Source organism: Triticum urartu, chromosome 6 (genome assembly GCF_003073215.2).
Source record: "Triticum urartu cultivar G1812 chromosome 6, Tu2.1, whole genome shotgun sequence".
Taxonomy (NCBI): domain Eukaryota; kingdom Viridiplantae; phylum Streptophyta; class Magnoliopsida; order Poales; family Poaceae; genus Triticum; species Triticum urartu.
The window spans coordinates 96,467,278-96,474,856 of NC_053027.1; the positions used below are offsets into that span (position 1 = coordinate 96,467,278).

The 7,579-nt window shown below is 51.0% G+C and overlaps 1 pseudogene; it reads right to left on the bottom strand.

Annotated features, from left to right (window-relative positions):
* Positions 1 to 3,999: 3,999 nt before the first annotated feature.
* On the bottom strand, positions 4,000 to 6,706 carry LOC125515749 (annotated as a pseudogene).
* Positions 6,707 to 7,579: the final 873 nt, after the last annotated feature.

Below are 7,579 nucleotides of genomic sequence, written 5' to 3' on the forward strand. Positions count from 1 at the left end.
CAGCGTTCCGGTTCCGGTACTCGATTGAGATACTGACGCAAAGGGGAAGTGTGCGGAACGTGACAAGCCAGGATGGTGGGGTGATCTCGGATACCGAGTTCCCACATGTCGTTGGCAAGGCAAAAAGAGGGGCGACGTGCAAACGCGATCATCTCATATCACATAACATGCATTCGGTCCACGAACGGTCGTGTCGATGGTTATACCTTTCGAAGCGTGCCTTATCGGAACGGATCAAGTTCGTAGAGGGAAGTAGGCGTTCTCGTGACGGTAGTCGAAGTAGTTGTTCTCTCATGCTCTAGGGTCGACGGTAGAGGTTCTCGCGATCTCGGCGACGGTAGTGGTACATGTTTATCGTTGCGCGAGTTTCCGTAGATGTTCGGGGTCATGGCGAGGAACTTGATGCATCGTTGAACTTGGCATCCAAGGAATCCCGCGTAGTCGTACACGAGTCATAGTCGAACTTGACGGTTCCGCTACACGGTTCTTCGGAGACGGTAGTTGTTCTCGGTTCGTAGACGAACTTGACGGACCCGAGGGCTCCGGCCATCGGGGTACTTGACGCAACACCGAGTAGTCGTACGTTTTGAAGAGGAACTTGGTGTATCCAAAATGAGCAAGGCAAAAACCCTTTGTTCAGCGGTGGTCGCACTTGGCAAAATCCATGAAGGCGTCCTTGGGCGTTCCTGGTTGTCGCGTCTTGGCAAAATGAAGGGGACATTGGCGTCCATGCAACCGGCAGCGGAGGTGCACGAAACCAGCGGCAGAGGACAAGCTGCAGCCGTGGTTCTCAATCGGCAATGACGGCAGGGGAGGACGCCTACGAATCGCGGGTGAAGCTTGGGCATGGACGGAGGGAGGCGAGGCAGAGCAGCAGCGCGAGGTGCAGCGAAGTCATGGGGCGCGGGACTTGGACGCTGGCTGCAGAGAAGCTCGGGGTAGGGGAAGCAGTCACCATGGGGACCGGGAGGAGCTCTACTCCCCTCTGGCGTTGCAGGCTGCTGGTGGAGGAGACACGCTTAGGAGTTCCTCTCCCTGGAGCGAGATGGGGCGCGAGCGCCATGGCCCGAGAGAGAGGCTGCAGGGAAGAGGAGAGCATCTCCGGCGCTCGGGGTCGAACTCACACGCGAGGGGAGAGGGTGAGGGCTCCTCAAGCAGAGGGGGATGGGGATGGCGCGGTCCTGGGAATCGAGAGGGAGATCGAGGAGAGGGAAAGAACTGGATCGAGCATGGGAGGATGAGAGGGAGAGGAGTGGGATCGAGGGAGATGAGGGAGTCGGGCTCCCTGGCGGCGCGAGAGAGAGATCGAGGAGAGCGAGGGAGAGGACGAGGTGAGGTTGGTCGGTCCTAGGGTTAGAGAAGCTGGTGGGGCGGCTGGGCCTTGGGCCACTGGTGCGGGTAGCCTAGGTGCAGATGGGCCGCGGGGATAGTGAGCGAGCTGGGCAGGTTGCAGCTGGGCTGGGAGGCCCATCCGGCTCTTCTCTCTCTCTCCCATCTCCTTCTCTTTACAAAAAAACAAAGAAATAAGAGAAGGGAAAAGAGAGAAGAGAAGGTTAGAGGAAGAATTTGGGCACGGGGATAATTTTCACGGACTCAGAAAAATGTGCACGGTCCGGGAAAATAGAAAAAGGTCAAGTTTGAAAGATTAAATTCAAATTCATTTGAATTTAATTCAAAAGGTTTGAACTAGGGCAGGTTTTTCGAAGTGCCCAAAAATGTTGAGAATTTAGGTGGAGCTCCGGAAAATGAAGAAAAGATATATGACAAAGTTAGAGACCAAGAGTTGAGAAGGAAAAAGGCATGAGGATTATTTTTGCACGTGTGTTATGGTGAATATCAAATTAAAGAAATATTGAATATAGCTCCCTACTATCGGGAGGATAGGTTATAAAGAGAAACCACCATGTGAGTTCCCTCGATTTAAATGGACCGAAGATCCATGCAATTTATTTAGTGAGTTGAGGTGCAAAGATTTATGAGATGATGGCATGATGACATGATGCAATGCACATGATGCAAAGATGAATGCAACAGACGAAACAAATCACACAACGAATCTCGGAAACCCTGGAAGACATCTGAAGCTCCGGTCTTGGGGCGTTACACCGCTGCAAGGCAAGGCGTTACGGGCGGGCGAGAAGGAGGCACTGAGGAGTAGGAGGACAACGGGGTGGGCGCTCTTGGGGAAGGCGGTGTCGCGCGGGGAGGAGCCAAGGAGCGACATTGTCGCGTGGGTAGGAGGGGCAGGCGACGTCGCGTCGGCGGGCGGCGGGGAGCGGCGATGCTTTCGGCTAGTTGGTGTCGCGAGGACGGTCGCGGCTACCGGGAAGCGCCCCCATCCAACCCCGCGCGCCAGGCGGCCGTCGGAGCCCGCTCGCCGGCGAGCACCTCCTCAGCCGCCGCCAGGACTCTCCTTCTTTTCCCCTCTCCTCTCTCGAAGATGCGCCGCCGCCCGAGTCGGCTTGACCCGCATCCATCGGCTAGCATCCCAGGCGACCTGTCACGCGACGAACCTGCCACCGCTCGCCAGCCCAACCGCCCGCCCGCATCTCTAGCGAACGGCATATGGCGTGGGCGGCGTATGGCGGGAGGGCGGCTAGCGAACGACGGGAGGACGGGGGAGGCCAAGCTGAGAGGAGGAGGATGCGGGCAGCGAACGGCGGGAGGCGGCGGGAGGATGGGCGGACCGCCCGTGCTGTGGGAAACGGCTGGTGTGCGGGCATGGATGAGGAGGAGCAGACGGAAGTCTTTTTTTTCTTTTGGCGGGGCGAGCGGGTGGAAGTCGTGCGGGCGTGGTGCGCACACTGCGCAGCGGTTTCTTTTTGCGAACGGCGGGGTGGGTTAGCGATGGATGGTTTAGTTGATTAACCCGTGGCTTGCAGCGTTAAACATCAAAGGATTACGAGCCATTAGATCTTGTAGATGGATGGATCTGATTGTTTGGATTTGCCCTTCTCTCCCTTTTATAGTGGTAGTAGATAGTAGATAGTAGATGCTGAGTACTTTTTTTTGAGACAGTATTTTTTGAGACACAGTAATTTTTTTTTGAGAAATCAGACACAGTAATGTTGAGTACTTTTTTTTTTGAGAATTAGTAATGTTGAGTACTGGATCGATGTTTGGTGTCCGGCAGCGTGTCCATTTGGGCCCAGAAGCTGCAGCCCAGCCCAGACTCCTTTCTCTCCCTCACCAGCCCTTGCCTTGTCTCATCAATCAAAAAAGGAAAAAAAAAAAAACAGCCCTTGCCTCACATAGCGCTTCGCGAGACAGCAAGTAACGCCGCCGCCATGAAAACTGCTCGCCGCCGCCATGAAATCTGCTCGCCACCGGAGGATAGGTAGGCGGGGCTGCGGGGGTTGATATTCCGCCGCTGGAGACCCGGGACGGCCTCCTGGCTCTCCCCGGTGGTGGATCCGCCACTGCGTCCGCGTGCGGTGGCCGGAGACCAAGCACGCAGGTGTTCGACGCAGGCCCGACCGGCGCATCCCGTGACCCTTGCTTGCTGGTCTGCTCCCGAATTTCGAGGTAAATGAATCGAAATAATCTCCCGTAGAAATCATGGAGCAGCTGTCTAACTCGTGCGCCATTGTAGTGCACTAGTGCTATCTAGCATCTCCGTTTGATAATTTCGTGGACATTTCTGAATTTTCCTCTCAGCGCATGTTGTTTGATCCTGGATTGGGTTGGAGTTAGATGCAACTCCATCGAGCTTTAGGGTTCCATCTTGTTTTGCCTATGATTAATTACAATCTATTAACGCACAGTCTGCTTAATTGGTTAAATCTCAACTTCATGCTAACTAGTTTACTAAACTGCAAATTGCCAATGGTTGTATGGTTCCGGCGTCAGTGTCGGTCTTGCGTGTTATGTATCCAACCCTGAGCCCGGGAAAAGCACTCTATCACTCCTCGAATATGTATCTTAGTAATACTGAACAAATAGTTACACACTGTTGACCTTTCTCACTCACTAATTATTTCATTTACATGGAGTACAGATTGAACGTCAATAACTAGAGATGCCAGGCTTGCCAGGGATGTTGATTTTGCTGAAGCTGGAGACACTGACTTATTCATCTGAATTGAGAACCAATTTAGATTGTGTCACAGTTCATGGCAGTGATAACAATTGCCATGGTTTAGCCAAAATATCTAGCTAAAACCATCTGATCATATAGCACTCCGACTCCAAAGAAAACACCAAAAGAGATTGCGAAGATGACCTTACATCTGAACTGTTTTCTGTAGGAAACGGAGATTTGACCTGCTCCTGCTGAGCCACAGCGGCTTCGAGTCATAGGACCACACAGTTTTGAGTTTCCACCAAAGCTCGAATCCGGAAACGTGCTAAGCTGGCCCCCAGTTGGAATAGGGCCTTCTAGGTCATTATTAGAAATGTCAAACTCAGAAAGGAAGTTCAGATTGTTTAGTGCAGCTGGAATTACACCAGTAAGATGGTTAACAGATAAGTCGAGCACCTGCAGGTTCCTGAGGTTGCAGATTGCTTGAGGGATCTCTCCAGATAACTCATTTGAGCTTAAATTGAGTGCGACGAGTCCTTTTAACTGACCGATCTCCTCCGGAATCACACCAGTGAAATTATTGATGGCTAGATTAAGCACCTTAGGAAAAGCACTGAGCATGAGGTATTGCATAAATGTGTTCTTGTTCCAAACAGGCAGCTCAAAGAAGACCTTTGGTGCAGTCTTATCTGATTCTAGCATTGGCATCTCCATTAAGGCCCTCGGAATTTCCCCTGTAAGGCTGTTGTTTGATATATCTAGATGGAAGAGCAAGTGTAGGTTGTTGACCCAGTCAGGTATTGATCCAGTTAGTTGGTTGTTTTGCAAAAATAGCATCCCCAAATTAGCGAGCTTTGATAACCAGTCAGGTATTGTTCCAGACAATGAACAATCATTCACGGAAAGAACCTGGAGATTCTCAAAGCCATCAATGCTGTCATCCTCTGGCATGATCTCATGCAGGAAGTTGAACCCAATATAAAGGATGGTGAGGCTCCTAGAACTCCTAAGGATCTGAAGTGTTCTTGTGATATTTGTAAGAGAGCAATGAGCAAGTGATAAGAATGAGAGGGACTTCAGATCGCCTATTTTTTCTGACAGTTGAACATTAAAATGATTGTAAGATAGCCTTAGTGCAGTCAACTTGCTGCAGGAGTATATGCTTTCTGGAATTGTGCCGGTGAAGTCGTTGAAAAGAAGATCTATTTTTTTTAGTTTGGGCAGGCTTATGAAGTTGACCTTGGTAAGTTTTCCACTGAAGTGGTTGCTCTTGAGGTCAATTGTTACAAGATTTGTGCAGTTGCTTAGAGCTGTTGGCAGCTCCCCTGACATGTTGTTGTGGTCCAAATGCAGCTCCTCCAATCTCTTCAGATCACCTATAGACTCTGGAATATTGCCGATGAATTTCCCCCCAAGATCAAGGGTGACCAGATTTGTGAGCTTGCTGATGCCATTGAGATCTCCTTCTAACCAATTGCTATGTAAAGAGAGGTGCTCTAACGAGTTAACATTGAAAAGCTCATCTGGAAGATATCCACTGAGATTGTTGTAGCCAACGCTGAGCAATTTCAGCACGGAGCAATTACTGAGCCCCTGAGGGATGTTTCCACTTAATTGGTTAAAACTGAGTTCAAGCACAGCAAAAGATGGCGCACTAACACAGGGGGTAGTTGGTATCTGTCCAGTAAAACTGTTGGTGCTGGCATTGAGTGAGACCAGGCTCTTCATCACCTCCCATATAGTAGATGGGAAACCTTCCTGTAAACAAGTTGCTTGAGATGTTCAGTACCTGCAGAGGCCGTGGAGGGGTTGAAGATGGCAGCTCACTCAGGCCTCCTGTCAGGCGGTTGAAGCTGACATCAATAACAAGGATGCTGCTGGATGACACCAATTTCAATGGCAAGCCACCGGACAGCGAGTTGCGCGACAGGTTGAGGTGCAAGAGGCCAGTGAGGTTGCCAAGGAACGGCGAGATGAACCCCTCAAGGCCTTGAGAAGCCAGCAAAACATCGGTGACCTTCCTTTCTTGGTTGCAGGTGATCCCTTTCCATGTGCAGTAATCGGTGTTGTGCCGCCACGACACCGTGAGGCCACCGTCCCGCGAGAGCCCAGCGAGGAACTGGAGAAGCGAGCTCTTCTCCTGCTCCGTGCTAGAGCTGGTGTGAGAAGCCAAGGAGACCAGTAGCACAATAACCAAACCAAAGAAAGGTATGGGAAATCTATTCCAGCTTGAGCGACTGAGTAGCTGCATGGTGTTCTTAAGAAATTGGTATGGAAACCAGAGGCTTAAGCTTTGGTCTGCCAGATAAAGCACTAGTTTCTTGTGAAAGAAAGCACTGGTTCCGTTTCATTAGATCTGCTCTGGTGATCATGATGAAAACAAAATTTGGGTCAAGGATTAGTTTTTTTTTTTGAGGGAATGGGTCAAGGATTAGCTGGTATTGGTGAATTGCATATGCACTGTAATTTATTCATGGGTCTGACTTCCAAGCACAAATTGGTGTGTTAATACTTAATCTGACTTCTTCTACTACCAGTTTTACAATTGCATTCCATCATTGATGTTAGCGTCAATTTGAGTCAAGAATTAGTTGGTATTGGCGTATTGTATATCCACTGTAATTTATTCGTGAGCTTGACTTCCAAGCACAAATTGGCGTGTTAATGTTTAATCTGACCTCTTCTAACCAATTTTACAATTACATTCTATCATCAATGTCAGGGTCGATACACGTACATGATTTGGACAAGAGCATGTGGCGGTACGTGAAGGGGTTCTTACTGAACATTGTATGCAGTTTTTTTACAATATAGGTTATTGGTAGGAGCTAGGGCCCTACCGGATCTAGGGCGTAGGTTGTACCGGAAGGAGGGGGAAGGGCGAGGGCTTGTGCGCGGCGGCCGGCGGCGTGGCGCCGTCCTTGCGACGGGAGCAGCGGCGGCAAAAGTAGGAGGTGGCTAGGGTTTAGGTCTCCCGGCTCCCTAAGGGAAGCCGAGCAAATATTGATTGCTTCTTGCTTGATTAGATTGATACATCTCATCTCCTTATATAGAGAGGTTTACTTGACTCCTAAGCAAACGATCCTAATATGATAAGATAATTTGGCTAAGCCCCTAATTAAGATACTTGGGCCATAACCCACTGGGCTAAGCCCCTATGCCAGTCATAACACTTCTCCCCGCCTGCACAAACAACTCGTCCTTGAGCTGTAAGGTGGGGAAGCGCTTGCTGAACTCCTCGAGGTGAACAACCAGCGTCAAACACCTTCGCGACAGCTGGGGCGGCAAGGTCGGCGGCGATGGCGTCCTCCAGAATGTAGTCTGCAACCTCCAGGTAGAAGAGTCGTGGGCAGGCGTGGCCGGGCGTGTAGGGCTCGTCGCAGTTGAAGCACAACCCTTGGCGGCGACGCTCGAGTAGCTCGGCCGAGGTGAGCCGGCGGAACGGGCGCGCCGCGGTCGCGGCGAGGGGTGCCGCGGAAGCCTGAGCAGGCCGACCCTGAGCGGGATCTGGCCAGGGTAGCGACCCAGTGGCCTGGGACGGTGACTCCTGTTGGACGG